We start from the raw sequence: 23,571 nt of genomic DNA, 5'->3' as shown, positions 1-23,571 counted from the left end.
ATCTTATCTTATCTTATCTTAATGCACACTGCACACTAAACACCGGCCCTGATCTAGTACCAAAAAGCACATGAAGGGGTTGAGGGAGGGGATTGTTTTGTACTTTTTTTTTAATCTTTTCTTTTGGGCTCACACAAGTGTTTAATTTTATTATAGTTATCTTTCTTATCATAAAAGTGTCCTCAGACAGGCCTGGTTACAGCTGTTACAGCATTCTACTGTAGATGCTTGTATTACAGTATGCTCTAGTTCTGTCTATTCAACTCCAAAGTACTTGGACATGGCCGGAGTCTTTCTGTTTGAAATTAGTGCTCTCATTTCACAGTCACTTCAAGTGGAAATTTATTTTCTTCTCTTCTCACAGTTGTCATCTTCGCTTCACACTGTACAAGTGTTGCAAAAAGCCAGAAGTGTGTGTTTGGCTTTGCCCTTTCATTTAAAACATATTTTCCATTACACTTTTTAACCACACCCCAAATTCTGCAAGCTTTTATGCACTCCAAATTTGATGTTCTACAAAGCATGACAATGCATTGATGCATATAATTTATTTTCCCCCGCCCCACCCCTAATGATCGTAGACTCAGATTGACATGTTTTTGTGATCTGGAGGTAGTTCTAGAAGCATTACAGGTGTGTTTTTCTCTGAGATTATTATCCACACGCTCCCTTGAAATAAACACGGCCATGACAGCATTCTAATAATGTTCCACTTTTATCAGGATGCACAAATGATGCGCTTTTCCACATTTCCTGAAGCACAAGTTACAGCACAAACGGGGCAAACATCAAGTGGTGCAGTAAATTGGAAATTCCCCCCCCCCCCCCCAACTATATCTAAATCTTTTGAATTCTCTAGGTCCCCAACGTAATTAGAGTCTCGGGCGAGAGGGGCTCATAGGGGCACCTGGAGTCACTCTACTGAAATAATAGAGGGAATGCCCTATGTAAGGTGGTGTCCCACGCCCTCTCCATCAACATCAATTACCTCCTTACGATTTAAATGAGGTTCTAGTCACAGATAGAATTATATATATTATATATATATATATATATATATATATATATATATATATATATATATATATATATATATAAAATACACACACACACACGCACGCACACACATGTGCCGTGTGCATTCTCCAGTGCACCCTTAAACAGTGAAACAACTTAGGCCTACACAGTGGCTGACTGGAAGGACATGAGACATAGCCAAAGTTGCTGCAGGGTGCTTGTTATCTCCCTGCTGGTAGGTCGTGTTTCACAGGCTCCTTAGCCGGCCTCAGGCACAGCATCAAACCCCTTGTCAAATAAAATGAAGTAAACACGGGCAGTCTGGCCTGGGTTAATAGCACTAAAAATAAGGGTCAGGTCTTCCATTATGGACCGGCGCCTTATCAGGTGAGAACCAGTCATCTGTCAATCACCTGACTTACACGCTACCCATATGAGAAATCTTCAATTAAAATATGACACGTGTGTTCAAAGCAGGTCTCTATCAGTGAAAAGCAGAAGGAGTCGGTTTTTTTCCCCAAAGAATTTTCCGCCCCAGAATATCGTAGAAGCCCCAAGTCGAATGATAGAAAAGCAGTATAATTTGACGTTTATAAAGTTTGCATATTTTTGCTTTGCTTGAAAACATCTTTCCATTTTTGATTTTACACAGTGAGCATCTCTTCATATCTTTATGATGGGAACGTTAAAACGCCAGTCAGGGTGTGCCCCGCCCCGCTCCTCGCCCAAAGCCAGCTCAGATACGCTGCAGTTTACTGCCAACTCTTATGAGGACAGGCGCTACAGAAAATGGATGGCTAGATGTTAAAATGTTACTTTGAATAGGTTTTATGATGGCAACAGTTAGAGCCTGCAGTTAAGGAATTCATGGACATTACTTGTTACGGAAATCACTTCCGCTGTAGTTTTTAAGAGACGAAGCCATCAAATCTGGGACACGTGTCCAATCGTGAGTTTAAAAAAATGGAATGATGAAAAATTATACTCAAGGTGAAACCAAAGCAAGGCTTTGCAGGACCCCACCTTGCATCTTCTTATTTTACATGTTTCATTTCTTTAAATCTTTTCAAATCCTTAAATCTCTTATTATCTCCGAGTGCACCTTCAAGTGCACCCCAGTAATATTAAATTCCATTTCTTTCAACCTTCCTCATATCTGTATACCCACCATTCTCCTTTACCTCTTTGTTCTTATTTTCCATTCTTCCTTGGCCCTGTCGCTCTTTTCCAATTTTCCTGTCAATGGTCTGATTCCTTTTATCCAGGAGCATAGCAGATTAACAGATATTGTATCATGGCCAAGACAGGCAAAGCCCCACTCTGTCCCTGACATCTAATTAATGGTAATCCTCTAATCTGCTGCTTGTAGTGCAGACCCCTTGGTCGCTGTCCCATTCGCAGCAATACAAGCGAGTCTGATGAAGGGAGAGACTTGGGGAGAAAGCAATTTTGCTCACTCTGCAGGTCATAATACTGGTTGGTGTGGTTGAAAACACACAGAACATAATACGAGACCATGAGTCATTCTTGGGAGTATTCAGATTTCCTTTGCACTTCACTGTTGTCCATCTCAACTCCCCCACAAAAAAGAAAAAAACGTGAGCGACTCACAGCATGCCTGCTACCATTGGTGACAGATATTTAAATCCGGCAGTACATGTGACTCTAACGCCCATATTCTGAAAACATGTTTGTGTGGTGAGAAATGACATTTGGATTTACAGCAGCGATCCTGCGCTGTAGACACGGATTAAATAAATATCAGGCGTGCGGAAGGATAATCCTCCATTTTAATTAACTTAATTAACAGAAATAAATAAAATGTAATCACCTTCAGTCTGTCTTTGCTTGTTAAGCAATTAAACCTCATCATGGTTGCGTCATAACCAATATGCTGTCACATCACAGATGGTGTTCGGATCAGCTGGACTATGGACAATGTCGATTTGACAATTGCGGCACAACTGCAGTGTTTTGGCGTGACTGAAATCATTCTCTCCTGTAGAAAAATCGAGATTGAATATCTGTACCGGGAAATAAAATGGTTATCCAAAAGTATGTTTCTGGGTATATGCTGTAAAAAATTAAATAAATAACAAGCAATGTTCAAATCAATCATTTCGTCCTGAGAAATTATGAAAAAACTGTTGCAGGGATCAAACGTTTTGCCATCAAAACACCCATAGTTTAACGTTGAACAGGTAATTGTCATGACTGAAGTTATTCAACTAACAGTTTATAAACAGTACTACAACAGCACTGGCACCATCCCAATGAAAAACGCGGTGCATAGTCACGGGAAAATCAGGAACAAAATGCACCTTTTGTGTCATCTTGCGAACGAACAAATGAGATCAAATCAACCAATCAGAACAACTCACTTAACAATGCCGTTCCCAATGAAACAATGCAGCCCCTTCAACGTCACGAAAAAGCATGACAGCAGGCCACCTCTCCTCACCATCTCGCACCCTCTCAAAAAAGGTCAAAACATTGGTTGGCTGGTATTATCTTAAGTGCGTTTTGGGGGATATCATTTCTTTCCAAATTGTTTTTTTAATGACGCGGAACTTCTTATACTTAATCTTTTTATCATGTTTAAAAAAAATCCACAGTGTAAAACTCAAATTATTATACCAACACTTTAAATCTGCAGGGCACTCACAGGCACCTGAGTTGAGAATCCCTGCTCTTTGTGATATGTATTGTACCATTATTCTCTCTGGCTTATCATCCCTGATACCCTTGTGAAATTAACATCACGAAAAAAAAAATGTTTGAAATTCTATGCGTCCACTCGACTATTATTTGGGTAGTTTAATGATCACGAAGAGAGCCGCCTTTTTACCTTCTGCCATGCACAAATTCATCATGATTTACGAGCACAGGTACAAATCATTGCCAAGGGCAAAAACAGAGGACGATACAACCTTACCTATGCATTTCCCTAGCAAATCCATGCTGACCCACAGAACGGAACAAGGGACGGATTGTGCCTCTGTATGCACAAACACACGCCCACAACAGCAGTGTGTGTTTGAGGACTTGTCGACCACGATAATGATGAATGTAGCAGGCACGGGGCACCGACGGTTGTAGGTGTCTGTGTCTTAATCATTCTTTATTGGTGTTTCATTATCTCCTGATAGCTTCCGATGTCCTGAGTCTCCGGGCCCCGGGACAGACAAGCCTAATCGATCCCCTCGGCGATAGTTACCCCGCCACAAGCACTCCCCTGCCCCTGGCGTTTCCCCACTGACAGGTGTGTCCGTCAGGTTGTTAAAAATGCGATGCTCACCAGCACAGCCTGCTCCTGAATTCATTAACCTACATTTGAAGGATAATTCAGTCACCAGTCGCTGGCCATATGCGCTTTGACTGCTGGACTCTTTCCATTGCTGGGATTTAGTGCAAAGCAATGGGCGGTTTAATAGCACGTGCAGATGGCCCGTGGCACTTTTTCATTCTTACGACAGTTTTCTCCTTATCACATCTGGGAATGCCGAACTTATGTCGCACTCTTAAAATGCCACACTTTATGGTAATGTACGATAAATCTCCACCGATATGGTGGCAGTTATTCTAATGAAGTTGTGGTTCCAATTAGATGGTGTGGCTCAGCTTCTTCCCCACACAGTTCCAGCCCATCAGGCTGTTATGTAACTGGAGTAACACGCAATTTCTAATCTGCTGTACTTGCATAATGTGAACAGATAATGTTTGGAGGGGAGGAAACTTTACCTGAGCGAGCTATCTTCTTTTACAATATCACCTTCGTTGCTTTTATTGATTGTAAACTTAGCACCTGAGGGCGGTAGAGGCTGTGTCAGCTAAAATACAAATGGGGCAAATCAGTGGTCAGCAGCACAGTTCTGCAGGATACGCCGCCAAAATGAATGGGGAAAAAAAATGTCCACAAGGAACTAAATTATACTCCAATTTACAGACAATGCTGCAGACCGAAGCAGAGAAGACTTTATTTTGTTTGGGCCTGGCACTGGCACGCAGATATTCAGTGAGTTGCGGAGAAGTGAGCCGCCAAACTAGAAAAAGTGAAGGAACGGTGCCAGCTAGTTCTCCAAGAATCAGTTAGCACTCAGGAATCACAAAAGTCATAGATTCAACATTCCTCTCCTGCAATCTAACATTGTTTTGAGAGAGCCAGTATAGTGCAGGTTTACAACTCAGGACAGAAGGTAAACAGGGTTAGTTTCTTGCCAACAGGTTGCTGAAAACAACTTCAATTGTTCAGACAACTCACATCTCACATTTCTCCTCAGAACACCAGGCAAAATTTCCCCTGGAAATAATAATCCATCAAATTCATTTCTTTTCTTTTCCTTTTTTTTTGTAGCAGGCTCAAATGTTGGCTGGTGTCTCTCCCACTTGATTAAGGAGCATAGTCTCCTGTTCGTACTTGGGTCAATTTCAAGCGCGCCTTTCTTGCACACTTTCATGGTATCTCTCTCCATCGAGGCTTCTGACACTAATCTTTTCTTTTATGTTGTTTTTTAACTAGTTAACATGATATAATGTTGATTTTTGGCCGGCATTGTTGTGAAGTAGGGAGACTTATACAACCATTGGGCAGTTGGTGAGCGTATATGGGACTCTCACGGGTCAGTCTTGTACTATGAGATATGTTTTCACGGGCCAACTGAAAGTGAAAATTGTCACGCGTGTGTTGTGCTCTCTGGGTTATCTCAAGTACACCTCACACCTCATACCATACCTGGCTCTCACATCGATTATGATGTAAAAAATAATAAATAAACAAATAAATCCCTATGTTTTCACAAGTGCCCATAAGTATTATACCGGAGACAAATTCCCTGTGTGTTCTACATACTTGGCCAATAAAGAGGATTCTGATTCTGATTCTGATTCTGATTAATCAATCCATCCATCCATATTCTAATACACTAACCCCCACGAGGGTCGCGGGCGTGCTGGAGCCTATGCCACCTGCCTTCAGACAATATGCGGGGGAACTGGTTGCCAGCCAGTCACAGTGCATACATAGACAAACCATTCGCGCTCACAATCACACCGAGGTACAATTTAGAGTGCACCATTAATCTGCCGTGCATGATTTTGGAATGTGGGAGGAAACCGGAATACCCTGAGAAAACCCAGGCAGCACATGCAAACTCCACACAGGAAAGCCGGAGCCGGAATTGAACCCTACACCGTGAGGTGGACGTGCTGACCAGCCATCCAACATGCCGTCCATAAGTGTTCATCATGTTACTGTGAACTGTTTGTCCCTGTGGTCTGCAATTTGGCTGGCAAACAGTCCACACCTCTCACGCCAAGGCAGCTAGGATAGACTCCAGCTAATCCCTGGCCCAAATGTGCTGTAGAGATGAAATGATGGGTGGATTGTCTGTACAGTAAATAAAGGCTATGTGATGATGATGATGATGATGACACTTTGGGATCTGCAGAAAATTCTTCCAAGTATAATTCATCTCAATGTGAAATTTTGTTTTGGTAGCGAACCAAATGGAAGTGAAGCATCACATCACAGATTTGTTGCATGAGAAAACCGTATTCACGTGTATGTACCTTTCCATCAGTTTTGGACTGTGACTGCTGTAAAAAATACCTGCCTCAGAACATAACGGGAGGTCAACCATCAATCACAAAATGGATTACCTCAACCCTGAGGGCTCCATTGTATGTGATGTAGTCGAAAAAACAGCGACATTAGTTGGAAACGTGTGACACTTTATTTTCTATCAGCCGTTGTTCACATCCGGCACTCTTGACCCATTTTACAATGTGACAAATGAATTTCTGACAAATTGAAAATGTCATGATTTTCTTTAAACTTGAGGATGAACAAAGGAATCACTTATAAGTTATCATAGTGTGGCAGAAAGATAAAGGCAGAGAGTAGAGGATGCAAAAATAGAGTGTGAAGAAACAAAAACATGCAACAAAAAAACCCAAAAACCTTGGTGCTCCTGTCTGCTATCTTGTGACCTCCTGTTGCACTTCGGTTTTCTTCTCATTATCACTCCCCTCTCTTCTGCTTGTGAGGTTTGTATTGAGCGTTCGTCTCATTGCTCAGATCCAAGTGTTGTAAAGGGTCATTGAGGGTGTGCTGAACATTAACAGTGGTTTGTTTGCCCCTTTTAGGGTGCATAGAAGGATATGATTGGGCTGTGCACTATGTAACAGTCTCTATACACAGGGGTGTCAATCTCATTTTTGTCGGGGGCCACATTTTAGTTACCGTTTCTCTTGGAGGGCTGTTATGACTGAAACCAAATTTTGAAAAGTCAATAATAATGGTTGATTCAACTATTGTTTACGTTACTGTAATGAGGGGTTTGCTTACAAGAAAATGCTTACAATATGTCTCATATTTATTAAATATGAGAATTTTAAATTTTGGTAGGGATAAGTAGACAAATAATAAAACAAAGTACATAAGCTGATGTTGTCGTTTTAAAAATGGAATTAGAGACCGGGAAGATTTCAGTGCCTAAACTGAAATCATTGAAAACTTTTCTGTGAACTCAGCCAAGCGGAACTAGGAAAGGAGTGAATGAAGGTCTTGCTTTTGGGAAGTGGCTTCACGGTGAGAATTTTTCCAAAGAACTGTGAAGGCCTTGCAAATAATGACATCAATTGATGAAGTGAAAATGCTTAAATCTTAAATGTCATACAGGGGCATGATTGTGGTTGAAATGAAAATTAGCTTCTTTGCTGTGGCATCAACTGGTATGTTTGGACAACACCCTCGGCTGTTGTGGCGTGTCTCCAGAGTAAAATAGTGATAAAAAGAGCATGGGGAAATTGCATCTTGATTTATTGTCAAGTTTTGCGAGGTGGTAGTTGGAGGACCCCAAAAAGCAGGATACAAACAGGAGTACACTGGGAAAACAGTAACTGAAGTACTCAAACAAAAGTTCTGGAAGTGACGAGGAATCAAAGTAACAAACAAAACTACGACAGGAAACAAAACACGACAGGAGCACACAGATACCCCCAATGACCCAACAAAGACTGACAGGGAACTAAATACAAGCAAAGTGACGAGACGATGAGAAACATCTGGACCATCTTTTTGTTAAGGGGAGGAGACAAAATATTTTTTTGTCTTTTTACCTTTGTTTTAACGTTTTTTGGAGCCATTTTCTCTGGCCTTGTTTCTATTTGTTTGGTCACATTCAAGAAGTAAGACAAATAAATTTAAGTGCCAGCTCTTGTTTTTCCAGTCAGGGAAGCGAAGTTGGCTATTTATATCAGTTGAAGAGACAAATTGCACTTAGGCCCTTATTTGACGGTGAAGTCGAAACCGAAGCTTTGGCCACATGAAATGTGAATATTTTTGGGGAGGTGTGAGGTTATGAGACAATTTAATGCAGTGAGTCCTAACAGAAAGAGTTTGTGGCAAGTGTTAATCTTGGCTGAGTTTGGGTGTCGTGCTACTCCAGCAATGTCTCTTTGTGAATTTTGTTTTTCTAAATAAATTATTTTTCGAAAAGTAAATGTTAAAAAATAAATAAAATAAAGAACTGCATCAATTTCCTGTTTCTCTCCAGTCTGAGTAGAAATAGCTAAAAATAATTGCTTGGTTCTACCTGTCCCAAAAGGCAACTTTATAGCGAACAAAGGAGCAGCTCAAATACTGTAACTCTTGATGAGATGGCGGACGTTGCTTTTAGGACTCTGTTGCCCCCACTAAGGAACAGTATTACTGTTATTGATTTACAAAAGTTAAGTAGTGCTTACCATTAATAAGTCATGAATCCCCTTCTCACCTCTTAGGTGAAAACAATTTGTTATCCGTAATCATCAACAGATCGCTCAAACACTGCAACGCTAATTAAACACCCAGAGTTGTGAAAATAGATTATCAGTGATGTCAATGTATAACAAAGAAAAAAGAAAAAGTTTGGATTTGCTGACATTCTGGTGACATTTGGCATGGCAGTGGCATTTTCTAAGAAATATGAGCAGGTCGCTCAGTCTGCATCACATCTAGCGTGAAATGCTCCTGACGCATTTACGCAGCAGTGCACCAACACATTGCATTTTTTTTTCAACTTAATGCATATTTTTCTTGCAACAAAATGAGCTTCATTAGTCTTGCTTTTATCAGACTTCTTTTGATGTTTAAAGATCGCAATATAGTGAGTGAAAAACACAGGATGTACCAACCCTGTCTTGCGGACTCTCCTTTCGCGGCCGTACATCCATCAGGAAGCGCTCCAGTGGAGCGCGCCCGGTCTTACAATTGTCCTCATAAATTGTGTGCGTGTCGGGGTGCAGAAGTGTTAAGTGAGCAGTAAATAACAAGAAGCCTGGCTGCCATCCGCTCCACCATGGCCGCCTTTCCTGATGCTGTTTGGCCACGCAAGATTACCCAAAATTCCCCAATAGGGGTCTCTTCTTCCTGTGTATGATGAATGGACAAGAAGGAGGGTGAATGTGCCTCTGCCGCCCTACGCCTGACACCGTCGAGGTGAAGTCCTGGAACCTTGACATTTTAAATTGATGAGTGTCTTTATTCTGCAAAAAACAAAACTACAGTCTGTATCCACCCTTGTCTAATAACAGATCACTCTTTCGGCTAGCTTTAACTGCCTCCATTCTTCATTGTCACTCCTTTTTGTCCTGATCCCACTCACTTTGGCTTGCTGCGCTATTGCCCTTTTTCGATTTTTCCTTGCCTGCACAATTCTCAGGCTTCGTATTGACTCTGCATTCATAACTGCCTCCAGTACTTCCCCGCGTTTCAGAGGCAATTTCATTTGCAGTCCCACATGGGATGTCCCTCCCGCTCTCATAGCTCAAAAGGCTAATACAAAACATTGAACCTACCAATGCCACTCACTATAATCTGATCACAAATAATAACATGTGATTGTGCTACATCAATAATGCCGGATAACCTTTTTCTGGAAGCTAATTCTTTCGACGTTGCCCTTGCCTTGCATTTTCGTCTGCGCTTGTACGCATTTCACCTTGATTATCAATATCCCCGAAGTTCTGCAGCTCGGTGAAATCCTCTTTTCTGCATAATCCGGTAGACAGCATAGCATGTTGCTGCAAAGTCTTCCACTCCAGTCGCAGTTTGTCTGATACTTTCTCGCTGCATTATTTAAACTAATATTAATTCCCCCAAATTGGCAATTCCTTTTTCCATTCATCCATCAATCCATCCATTATCTGGGCTGCTTATCCTCACGAGGGCCGCGGGAGCGCTGGAACCTATCCCAGCTGTCTTCAGGCAGTCAGCGGGGGACCCCTGAACCGGTTGCCAGCCAATCGCAGGGCACACACAGACAGACCGTCATTCACGCTCTCACTCATATCTAGGGACGATTTAGTATGCTCCATTAACCTGCCAAGAATGTTTTTGAAATGTGGGAGGGAACTGGAGTACCCGGAGAATACCCACGCAGGCACGGGGAGAACATGCAAACGCCACACAGGAAGGCCATGAGCGGAATGAAACCCATGACCTCTGTACTGTGAGGCAAACGTGCTCACCAGTCAACACCATGGCGTGCTACTCCCTTTTCGATTAAGAAAAAAAAATCAACTGGTAACAATGTTGTAGCTGTGATTACCTGAGTTTGTCAACTATGTTGTTTAAATAGACATAAAAGGGTCAACTTTGGCACCCGCAAAGAGACATAAGCAGGCCTCTGATTAATTAGAAAGTGAGGGGCTTTGTCCCATGTTATTTGGGGATACAGTTTTCCAATGATTTGCCATCCAAATTCCTCTCATTTTATATTCCACTTAGCTATGTACTTCAGATATGCACGCAGTTTGCTTCTGTCGAACTCGCCTAGGTTCTTGCCATTTCTTTAAAAGTCATTTTTGTTTAAACCTCCGGTTTCAGAGTCAGTTGTTGAACAAGAAAGTGTGTCACATAAAATTCATTTGGAGAAACAAACCTTATCCCCTATCAAACCAGTGTACCGTGAGAGATCTTAATCTGATCTTACGTCGTCCAAAAATGCTTTATTTGCTACAATTAATGTATCTTTGGTCATATATCTATGTACACGACATATAGTGACAAATAAAACAATTCAATACCCTTACAATCGATGGCAAACTGCATAATTAACCTTCATTTCCCCTTTCTGTGACATTTTTGCTTGATATTTCTTTTTTCTTTTTTTCACGTGAGCATTGTCTCAATAAGGGTTGGAAAGACCGTTCAATACATTTGAGTTAAAAAAAAAAAGAATTCAGCAGATTGTACATGTTATTGTGTCTTTTAATTAATCATAATGCGGTTGCTGTGTGGTCTTGCGCGGCTGCTCCATTTAATTCAATCGCAAGTGGCACACATTTCCAGAAGTTTGTTGTTGAATTTTGAGTTTTTGAATGCGACACAAGTGTCTCTTCCATTGTGCTGGAGGGGTTTCTTTGCCTTCCAAATGTTGACAGCTGTAAGACAAAAGATGAATGGGTTCAAACTGGGATGTGCTGCCTGTTTGTGGAAATATTCTAAACATAGCTTATGCAAAGGGGCTGAGTTGGAAGAATCCTACATCCCTCGCATTTTTGTGCTTATGAATGGGAGAGAACATTGCGTCAAACTACATATTAGAAACGATAAACTGTCAAATTTTGGCACAGCATTTGACGATTGTCTCCCAAGAGATAAAGGCGGCAAGCAGAAATACTAAATAAGAGTCATCTGTGTCTCTCTTAAACCTACTTTAGTGCGTGATACTCGATGAAATCATCACATAAAAGCTTGTTTTACTGCTTTAGTGCCTTTGAACTGGGGATAAAATGCCTGTAGATCTCTTCATAGGCACTAAATATCACATGTAGATCAATGCGGTATTTAATAGTTTGACGTGTTACCTTTTTAAGAATATTGATTTCCACTGTGCTCTGCACGAGGGCTCACTTTGGAGTGTATCGACTGCTGGTGTTGTTATGATATTGTGAAGGGGGGGTGGTGACGCCTCAGGCTCCAGGTAGACGCTCCCAATGCCACAGTTATTGACCTTTTTGACCTTCTCCATGTAGTGCGGAACCGTATGTCATTTGCTTCTGTGTTTGCAAAACCAAACCAATCTGAACTTGAACGAAGGCCATTGTAAAATGACGTCCAATCATTTCTCTCTTAGATATAATTTCAGCAGACGGTAATAATGATGAAACTGTTCTTTTTTTTGGCACGGAGGCGTGTCACTGGTCTCCTTTGGCGTCCCCATTATGTAACCTTAAAATATGACAACAACAAAAAAAGACAAACAATTTTCATTACAGAAGGGTGTTTATAGTAATTAGCAGAAATAGTCACACTGATGCTACCTGACTTTGTATAGACTCGTTCTACGGATTTAGGCGGGCTTGTCTCTTCCGCACTGGGGTAGTCAATCCACTATAGACGTGTGTCCAAAACATAACTATTACGAGTTGCCATCCATCTCCTTCCATCTGTCAAGTTTTATGTTGTCCCTCTGCTGACTTGGGCATCCGTACAGAGGCAAGCAGCTTCCCTTGGTCACAATGACACCATAGATGTCATCACACACCCTGGATGAGAGCACACTGCTTAAATGAAGGACTGAGCTCTCTCTCCCACACCCGCCATCATTGCCAGCGCCCACTGCTGGATGAATTAGATTGCAGGCTTTTTAATAGGCCTTTTAATGGTTTATAAATTGCACGTAATGATTCCTCCTTCCCTCCCTCCTCTTGCGGTGCTTTTTACAGCCGCTCTGCTTTCCAAGGGTGTGGGTGGGTTTTAATATCTGGTGGAAGAGGCAGAATGAGGAGGAGAAGCTGGACCTGCATAACTTCCTGCCTGTGCTTTTAATGTTTCCCCTGGCTACAGAAAAGGGAGTCATGGAAATAAAGCTGGACACTGATACTATCTGGCTACTAGTACATAACGGCTGGCACATGACTGCGCCGCATAACAAAACAGGACACAGGAGTAGTGCAAATAACCTGGAGAGAAAGGCGGGATCGGTGTGATGAAGAGGCCACACCTTTGGGAAAGACGAAAATGTGCTATCACAACCACAGAGTGAGAAAATCGAATATAGCAACCTGCATAAAGCAGAAGGCAAATCATCATCACCAATGGAATGTGAACCTATGTGTGTGTCTTTCCTTTTTATTGCAGATAGATCGATCATGACTTTTACATGTTTATATTCCATTCTGAAAACCTAAACATCACAAGCATTCACCAGCTAAAGGGAACTCATGTCCTGCTGCGGGACCCACTGAGACTTTAATTTGCGCTCACCTTTTATTTGCAATTCCATGTTTCAAACTGTATTAAAAACGACTGCAGAGAAGCAAGGATAAGCTTGGGGGCAGATTTACAACAGCCTCCGTTGCCTGCAGTGAGTAGCATATAGCGTTTAATTTTACCGAACAAATAAACATATGCTTCCTATAATTGTTCAATTAAATCCTTTTCTTTGACTCACTGTTTACATTGCACTTCCTCAACTTTTTAGAGGATGATAATTAGAGCGGTGTGGGAGGCTTCCAAGTCCTAATGCAGCACAGTTGGAACAGCTAACCACGGTATATGCCCTACTTGATGAGGGATGAAGTGAAAATGTAAGTAAATAAAGTAAATGACCCAAACGTTGGCATCTGAGGATGTGTGTTAGTTGGATGAATCTGCAGGGGTAAATCTTTGACTTCTGTTCCTATCGATTTGAGTTTACAAAGTCATTATACAAAAGTAAACAAAAGAGAAAGTCGGCTGTGCCGTGTGCATCAGCTTGTCAGTAAACTTGAATTACGAACACTTTAAATAACTACCTTAAAATGAGCAATAATATGTAAATGTCATGGCTGATTTTTTAGGCTTATTTTAAATACCCTTCTATAATAAAGTCAGCCCACAAATATTTTTTGCAGAATTACGTTCTGTGCATCTCCATTGGTCTAAACACAGCATTGTGATTAAAATCGCATTTGTGGAATATGAGTAGGCGGCCCGGTGGTCCAGTGATTAGCGTATCGACCTCACAGTGCAGAGGTACCTCCTCCCTGTACGGAGTTTGCATATTCTCCCCGTGCTTGCGTGGATTTTCTCCGGGTGCTCCGGTTTCCTCCCACATTCCAAAAACATGCATGGCAGGCTGATTGAACACTCTAAATTGTCCCTAGGTGTGAGTGTGAGCACGGATGGTTGTTCGTCTCTGTTTGCCCTGGGATTGGCTGGCAACCGGTAAGGGTGTCCGATGCCTACTGACGGAAGACAGCTGGGTTAGGCTCCAGCACACCTCGCAACCCTTGTGAGGATAAGCGGTTTCAGAAAATGGACGGATAGATGGATGAATATGAGTAAAGCAGCAACATCTATCTGTTTTTAGTCATCTCAAGGCCATTTGCCACTTTCGGTCGGCAGAAACTGACATTGCGGTTGCTCAAGGCTAAGGTAATAACCAACCATAGCTCACCTGTTTTCTGAAGCTCAGCAATGATTCGTCATTACTTGAGCCCTGAGCAACTATCATGTCATTTTCCGTCAACCGCAATTGACAAAATGTAGATCACTCAAAATGTTGGCCATGGCAGAGTCCAACATCTGTACTACAGGGCTCCGGTTGAATCTCGCAGCTTGAGGAATAGCTTGAGGCTCATCCTATCTAGCTGACTTAAAACAGACCCAAACATGTAACATGACACATTTTCTCACAAGCATTTGGAATATTTCAAATGTGCTTTTCAAAATGTAGTCCGGTTTGGATGTTTTTCTCTGCAAGATACAGCTAAGACAAGATTCTATCGAACCCTATCCAGTCGAGTCCAGTCCTGAAGAGCCCCTCTACAGCTTCTTTTGGACAACTCCCTCCTCCAAGACACCAGATTCAAATGATTAGCCTATCAGCAAGCTCTCAGAAGATGAATCAGGTGTGTTGGAAGAGAGAGGCTGGATAGGGGCTCTCGAAGACCGGACTTGGGCACCCTTGCCATAAAGTCACCCAGACAGCTGAAGAAAAGGTTGGGTAAGTCGGGAAGTCAGCCACCCACTTTTTTATTTAATTGAATTGTACTAATTATGTAGGTCTCATTGACGGTTGAGTAAGTTTACAAATGATTTTTCGTGGTCCACTCTTTTCACATCACAACAAGGGTGTGCAGACGCTTTCACTGTTTGTATCCTGTCACCTTGTGTCAAAGTATTGACGATAAAAAACAGATTATTTTGTCTCACTGAGAACAGGTGGTGAAGCAGTGTTGACAAATGCCCCACACTGTGCTTTATAAAATAGTTCAGACAATTTAGTTTGTTGAAGGGGGACTTCATACCCTAGTTTTGCTCAGCTTTCTCTCATTTCTCATCTCTTCTTGTTGCTGCTCTAGACCATTGAGGGAGAGCCGTGCGAGTTAAAATATGATGAATAGTCTTGCGCCTAAAAAGTAGTTTGTCTGGTCGAACAAAAACAAACAAACATTATATGATTCCAAAGCGGTGTTGTATAGCAGCTAGCTGGTGGAGTAAGAGTAAGTGGAGAAACACTTTATTAACAAAATAATTTAAAAAAAAAGACATTGCTACACAATTAGCACGACAAGCAAAGTAATCAAAGAATATAGTTAATATGCTTTCTTTTTATGATTATTTTGTAGACTTTTGGACACCGCCATAGAGCCTTTGTAAATGTAACCAAACGTTTGCTGTCATTACATAAGACAGCTGCCATCATTTTTGTCATGTTGCTGTAAGCGTTGAGTTATTAGTATTATCTTCCTTTGCCAGACTTTTCTCTTTTGATCATTGAGATATAGGTTGACCTTGGGTGCTTCTGCCTTTAATATTTTTTAAATAGCATGTCGATTATTTTATTTTGGTTCTGCAATTGTGGCATGTAGAGGTAAAATTCCCAAACAGAAGCCATAAAAGTGGCTAAATGATATTCTAATCCATAGTCAACGTCTGGGAAAACAAAATACACAAATTGATTCTGTAAGATCTACAAATGAAAAATCCATTGGGTTCAGATCTTATCAGTGACACAGAGGGCAATCGTGGTCATGCCTCTTGTAACACAAGGGAGACCGGTCTCAGGCATCTCCAGTTGCCTCTGCTGCATGCAGTGGATCAGCTGGACATGGGCCAGAATCATCCCAACTGGTAAAGTATCTTCACGCAGCTTTCAGTAAATAATGTTTGAAATTATTAATGGCTGTTTGTTTATGTTGGTCTGAATGATGATCCAAATCAAACGTGCATTTTGGTCCTATTGGACATGAGTCTTTAGCGGCCTATCCTACTAAAGAAAACGCGGTCAGTCAGGCTTCCTGAAAAGGGAAGATAAAGAAGCAGAGGCACTGCACCTCTATCAGTCCTTAAAACTGAACTACTGTGCTTCTGCCGGGTGGAGGAAGGTAGGGGGTTATCAGGTTGAGGGAAGTGAGGGAGGATTTAGTTATTTTTTCTCATTACCACCTTCTGTCAGTACACGCATAACCCACATAATCACTGATCTGTACATCTGTTGTGTTCATGTTCTCACCTCCCACTTTCTCTCTTATTTTGATGGCAGCCACACGTAAAATGCAGAGTGGTAACAGGCGAGAGGAAGTCATCAAAGTACGGCCTGCAGGAGCCCGCCTGAGCCTGGCCAGCATGAAACGGGACAGTCCTTTGGGTGTGTATACACTAAGGGTGAGAATAGGGCTTCAGTGGAATATCTTCTATTTTGAATCCCCACTGGGTGATTCGGGAGAGCATGAGATGCACAGAGTGTAAAGCAGAAGCATATTGCATTTGGGACATTAAGTGTTGACAGTCATCACTTTGCTGAGACCACTTTGTCACAATGTCTCGGCAAGCAAAGCAAAGCAGCTCAGTATTGCACCTGGCATCTTTGATTACCTGCTTTTCAGTAATTTTCACTAATAATCGTTTGAGGATGCACCTTTGTACAATATGTGTACCAGGGGTGGCCATTAGGTAGATCCTGATCTACCGGTAGATCTAAGACAGGTCCCAAGTAGATCCGAGGAGTGTCGAGGAGAAAAAAAACAAACAACCATTTGTGTGTCTTTGTACATGTTAATAATATATTTTTTTCTGTTAATGTACACTGCACCCTAATCAACTTATCAGTCTCATTTTCACCAAAAAAATATTTAAAAATAAAATAAAGCAGGTAAATCTTGAATTTACGGTGGCGCGTGATTACGTCACTGGAAGTTGTTAGCAGTCTGCAATTGCAGCTTGTGATCAGAACTGTTGCGCTCTATCTTTTATCGTCATTATTCTCGATTTATTCTGGATTCTTCGATCAAAAAAGTTTGAGCACCCCTTGTGTACATATTGACACTGTCATACAATGCATTAATGTACAATACTGTGATGATTTGAGAGAGAGAGATCCTTTGCTATTGTTTGCCTTCTATTTTGTTATAAATGTAAAAACCTGCACTTTACCATAATTTCAAACTGATTAATTCGATAACATCTAGTGCATATTGTGTTACAGGAGACAGGAACAAAAGAAAAGAGAAAATAGACCCAAACACTTTTCTGCCTGAACCACTTTTAACTGATCATATATGTCTTCCATCAAAAGCTATGAGCTGTTTAATAGTTTGAATATAACCTCTTCATTTGTCACAGGCAATAATTACACTGTAGCCAAGCTTTAATGGCTATGTGCAAAATCATAATGTGAAATCTAACTCATTACTGTGTGCATGTGTGCGTGCATGCGTGGGTGAATTTCTGTGATGCAAGCATCCCTGCACGGCCCTTATCAAATTTACGACAAGACCGAATCATGTTTTTAAACCTCCAATCTATTGGACCTCCTAACTTCAGTGACTTCTGTTCTTCTCCTTGATTTGTGTGCCTGTGTTGTGTGTGTGTGTATACATGCGTGTATGATTTTTATTTTTATTTATTGTTTTGCTGTCTCCATCATGGAGATCACCCTGAAAGGCTCAAAGCTGCGGTATTGAAGACAAAAGCAAAATCAATGTTCAGACAAAGCTATGTAATACATTCTAATGAGCTAACGGGAGACTGGGTTAGCATTTATATGCCTCCTGCATTCACATCCGGAGTTCATAACAGAATATTCTTGTGTATAAAATCTGCAGTCAACTTGGGACGAAAACCTCATCAAGTTTTTATTTATTTTTATTTTTCCAAGGCAGCCGAATAACAATACCATTACAAATACAGTACAGTTAAAAAATGTCTTGGAATGGAGAGATTTTTTTTCATGTAGTGGATTATTATTTGCTAGAAAACAATAGTTTGAGTTCTGAAGAGATCGTGTGCTCCACCTTGGCGGTTCTACTGTACTTGAGGACACGCAGAGACAAGAAGTAACGACTGACAGCATGCAGTTTTTCGGGAAAGATTGAAAAACTGCATCTGACAAAGGTTAAACGGAAGTGTGGCTGGAGCCCGCGGCAGCGGTTCACCTCGGAGTCTGGAGAGTGAATTACCCAGTAGCCGGGCTGCTTGCAGGACCAAGCGGACAAGGGGAGACGACGGGAAGAGTTAATGAGGGGAAGAGACGTGCTGGTCCCACAAGAGCCTCTGGGCACCTGCAACTGGAAATCTTGTACCACCCGACCGAGTTGTGATGATTATCGACATGGATTTAGCCCAGAGACAATCATAGCGATTGGAGTGCTTCGTGATTTTCCTCTTTGCTCTCTTGGTGATTCTCCTTCCTCTGCTGTGCTTTGTGTGTTCACCACATTCCCAGTGTGGGAACTGAGAGCTCCAGGTAACCAGTTACCTTGCAGGATGTTTGCACAGCTACAGTCGGAATGCTTTTATCTCCCTGTGGACATATAATTACCTGAATAAATTATTCGTATCTGCAGATCCTTGGCAGAGTACCGTACATTCCTCAAATTGTGGCAAGGGGAAGAAAGGGCATGATTACTGACATTGTGGGTCAACATATTTCCAGAAATTGATGTTGTTTGGCATTGCCACTGCGCCTCTGGAGCAATTACTAAATAAACCTTGCTATGTTTGAACATAAGCCGATGTACAGGGTCGTGTGCTAGAAGCTTGAATATGAAGGTTGTCCCAAAAACATTGCAAAGAGCAGAGTGTGGAAACATGCAAGTTACATCAAGCTGGGGTTCTCAAACTGGGGCCCCCCTATCTCAAGGGTTCCGTGAGCCCTAATTTGGGGCAATGAAAATAGCTTACAAATAAATAATGATTATGTATGTACTGGTGGCTGTTGTGCTTATAAATCAGGCTAAACTTCTAAAGAGTTTATTCCATTTTTATGAGCATGAAGCTTAATTTAGTTTTAGTAATTGTTCATGTAAATGTTTCCCCCTCTATATATATTCATTCATTCATCTTCCGTACCGCTTGATCCTCACGAGGGTCGCGGTAGGGTGCTGGAGCCTATCCCAGCTGTCTCCGGGCAGTAGGCGGGGGACACCCTGAATCGGTTGCCAGCCAATCGCAGGGCACACAGAGACGAACAACCATCCGCGCTCACAATCACACCTAGGGAAAATTTAGAGTGTTCAATCAGCCTGCCACGCATGTTTTTGGAATGTGGGAGGAAGCCGGAGCACCCGGGGAAAGCCCACGCAGGCCCGGGGAGAACATGCAGGCTCCACACAGGGAGGCCGGAGCTGGAATCGAAACAGGTACCTCTGCACTGTGAAGCCGACGTGCTAACCACTGGACTACCGGGCCCCCCCCCCCTCTATATACCGGTATATATATACACACACATATATATATATATATATATATATATACACACATATATATATATATATATATATATATACACATATATATATATATATATATATATATGTGTGTATATATCCATTCTTTAGCACTTGTTCTCATGAGGGTCTCATTCAAAGGACGATTTGGAGACTTTCCATGAACCTAACTTGCATGGTTTGGGAATGTGGGAGGAAGCCTGATTATGCAGAGAAAACCCACACAAGCGCAAGTAGAGCATGAAAAGTCAAGACAAGAAGCCCACAGCCGAGATCTGACCCCCAAATCTCTGAACTATGACATTGCCAAACACATGTCTATAGTGCTTCTCTATTTCTTTGAAAGAAAAGAAAAATATTGAATGAACATAACGTATAAACAACATTTTTTTGCCATCACTGAAAGGTTCTCAAACACAGAAGGCCTTCACTCAAATGATGTTTCACTGTTGCCGTGCCCAATGTTTGTCCCCATGCTGTGAGTATTGAATAGCTTAACAACGTGGGAGTGCATATAAAAAGCTTCCCTTTTGCATCCTAATCCACCTGCAGGCCAAACGGAGTGCTTGAGACCTTGCCATTCCATGGAATAGAACAACAGAAGAAGAAGAAAAAGAAGAAGAAGAAAACCCCCAAGAACTAAGATGTACATTGCATGCAAATTATGCAAGCAGGTATCGTCTCGCTACTCCCCCACCCCCATCAGGAAAGTAACCCATTCTCTTCTGTTGGAGCCAATACAAGAGGTGATGGAGTTGACTAAAACTCACAGTGGGATGAAAATGCTTTGCCTAAGCAACTGAGGGCTTAACTGGAAAGTTGGAATGCTCACTCCCAACCTACCCCATCGAAGTGAACAAAAACAAAAGAGACAAAACATTTTAAGTCTGTGATGATGGTCCAAAACATGTATAGCACTCCAGGGATTCCCAAAAGGGGTGGGGGCAGGGGCGGGGATTAGTAGTGCTCTATCTCTTAGTGCTGGGAATTAATTAAGTAATTATGAAAGGCAGACGCGGGATGAAATATGCATGAGCCCCGACATTTGTGATTGTGTAATCTGATTTCTCTTGGCACAATGACCCTGTCAGACAGGTAGGACACACAAAGCTGATAGAATGAATATTAGGAGCATTAAATTAATTTGAATTAGGGATTAGAGTCTTAATCAAAGTTCTGATGATTTAACAACAGATTACCGCTTCCCTTTGTTTGCGGGATTATATAAAAACTACAGGATCATTTTCCACTAAACTTTGTGATTGGGGATTTGCAAAAGGATACAAATACAGGAAGTGTTGAGAAGATTTTGATTTTCTCTCTTCACGGTTAGAGTGGAGCTGCGTCGGGGCCAAGTGGAACTGCGAACAACCAACGGCATCCGATGGAGTTGGTGTACCTGCAAGGCAGGAGTGGAACGGTGTGGCCTTTCAAGTTAAGGTTTCAGATATACAGCATGTGTGTAGGATTTTATCGGCTCTGATCAAAGCAACAGGATAATAATAATTTAAAATGTTGGTGAAAATGCCTCTCTACTAGGACCAAAATTGGCACTTCATTGGACTTCTGGATGTTAATGAATGACTTTAACACTTAAAAAGTGAGAAACTCCATCTATTACCATGTTCTGTGGAAGAATGCCTTCCCTTGGACTATATTTGAACACCATTTTTCTTAAATAGCGAGTGAAAATAGTGTCGATAGAGGAATTAGGGTTGGCTTGCTTTACATCGCTGAAGAGAGCAATACATAGCACTGACTGTATCCGCTCAAAGCATGCATTCGCCGTCTAAAAGCCACATCAAAAATCAGTAGGTGAGTATTTGCAATGTCAAGGGTTTACAATAATGGAATTCAAATGCAGGGAAACGGGGAGGCAATGCATGAGTGCTCTCGAAAACTTCAGGTTAGGTTTCAAACAAACAAAAATCAAACGCGGTACTGGGAGGGATCAAAGACTAAAAAAAAAAACAACATTTAAAAACTACACTCTGAGTAACAGACCAAAACTGGTCACAAACTAATTACACAGGAAACAATACATGATCCAGAAAAAAAAATATGAGGGATAGTGGCAGAAACAAAGGCAGCGAACAATGAACTCACAGGGGCAGAAAGAAACCAAGGAAATAAATGCAAGCAAATGAACAAGACAATGACAAAATAACAAGACAAACACCTGGACAAGACACAACTGGCCAAGGGAGTTGATTGGACGACACAAGGGACCTGCTTGACGAGCACAGGTAGAGACAAAAGCCGTAACAAACAGACACGAACCACAAGAAAAACGAGACACAATATGAGACAAAACCAAAATCAAAAACACAGATCTATTTTGATGATATAAATGGATTTTGTAAGCTCGTTTTTGGTTAAATCGCATCGCCCATGGCTTTCAAAAAGTGGGGAAGAGGACGTAACGTGGGCATTTATTTTTGTAAGGTGAAAAGGTTGTTTGTACGGTCGATGGCGGCGTGTTACCGTGGCTGCCTGTCAATCCACTGAGCGCAAGACGGCAAGGTATGTAGCATTTTAATCAATGACAATATAATGAATTAGCATTTTTTAAACGATATTAAATTAACAATCGAACATATTTTTGGGGCACTGTTGTGTTGATGTGTGCAACGCCATGTGATATTCCCATTTTACTTTTTAGTAGAAAAAAAATGAACTGTCTTGACTTCACACATACTCTTTAAATTATTTGTGGGTTTTTTTTTCTTCAATAGACCAGTTGTTATTCCATCTCTCTAACAAATAACTGGAAGGCGAGAAGAATTGTTTTAGTCACCATTTGCTGGTTTGTTGGTTGGCAGGATTATCTAAAAAAATGAATTTCAGAGAAGGATGAGCCAATTCGCTTTTGGTCAAGTAATGATGATGATGATGATGACGATGATGACGATGATGAAGATGAGTCAATAGCAGGCCAGAGGTCAGCAGCCACACGATACACCGCAAGAACAAGACCTCCTTTCTTCGTACACAAAATCTGGTCAGTACAGGCTCGATGCATGAACACAAAATGTAAATACACACACAAGGCTCCCATTTGCTCTCAATCACCTGCACGCATCGACCGTGGCGCATTCGCTTTCCTTTCGTTTATTTAGCTTCTCTTTTTTTCCCTGCGTATTGATTTCTACATTTAGAAAGCTGCATCACGCTATGCTGGTATATCATATTCTTACTTTGGCCATTTGTGTCCTTCTGCATCCATCCTCTGCTGGTCCTTAATAGCCCCGACTTTAAACTTAACGATCAGTGTAACAACACAGCTTGCAATATGCTTTAATTAAAACAAAAGGGGCTGTTCATACAAAAGCAATGCGGCCACGTAGACAGTGGCAATACGCATCGGCGAAGGCACAGGCTCTTTATAAGTCTCTGTCGGAGATACTTCACTGGAGCGCTGCAGAGGGAATCTCCAGTATTTCAACTGGTCCCCAGTGTTTGAGCTGCGCTCACAAGGCAGACATAAACCAGAGAGATGAGAAAACACACACATAGATGAAACACTGCAATGTGACCTCCAAAGGGAATGCAACTAACACAGAGTTAGTTGTGCACTTGTTCTTTTGTGTCATGTCGTCACCCTTTAGTTGCGACTTTAAAGAGACTAGTTGGAAGGTTGTGAAGTTCTTATCGTCAGATTCGTCACTTTTCTTCACCCCAAAGGAATACTCTTTATAGAAAGTGCTGAACTTTGATTGCATGACAAAGGAGGTCACAGCTCACACAGATGAAGGGGGAGGGGGGTTGAGGGGCTCTGCGACAGCAGAGAGTGATGTTGTTTTTGAAATAACATATCGGCGGCGAATTGAGCAGATGTGCCACGAGCATCAG

At 41.6% G+C, this 23,571-nt stretch overlaps 2 protein-coding genes across 2 annotated transcripts in view; one reads left to right on the top strand and one right to left on the bottom strand.

The window, feature by feature from the left end:
• The window catches only part of tacc2 (transforming, acidic coiled-coil containing protein 2), a 169,293-nt gene that overhangs the window by 107,526 nt on the left and 38,196 nt on the right, over window positions 1-23,571 (top strand). The window lies entirely within an intron of this gene.
• slc29a3 (solute carrier family 29 member 3) overlaps window positions 5,386-23,571 on the bottom strand; it is a 91,314-nt gene continuing 73,128 nt past the window's right edge. The window contains exon 8 of the transcript XR_007964712.1: window positions 5,386-5,396. The gene's annotated coding sequence lies outside the window, so the exon portion shown is untranslated. The remainder of the gene's footprint in view (window positions 5,397-23,571) is intronic.

Source organism: Hippocampus zosterae, chromosome 11 (assembly GCF_025434085.1).
Source record: "Hippocampus zosterae strain Florida chromosome 11, ASM2543408v3, whole genome shotgun sequence".
In the NCBI taxonomy this organism is placed as follows: Eukaryota; Metazoa; Chordata; class Actinopteri; order Syngnathiformes; family Syngnathidae; genus Hippocampus; species Hippocampus zosterae.
The sequence above is the reverse complement of the archived record's forward strand: the minus strand, read 5'-3'. Positions and strand labels throughout refer to the sequence as shown.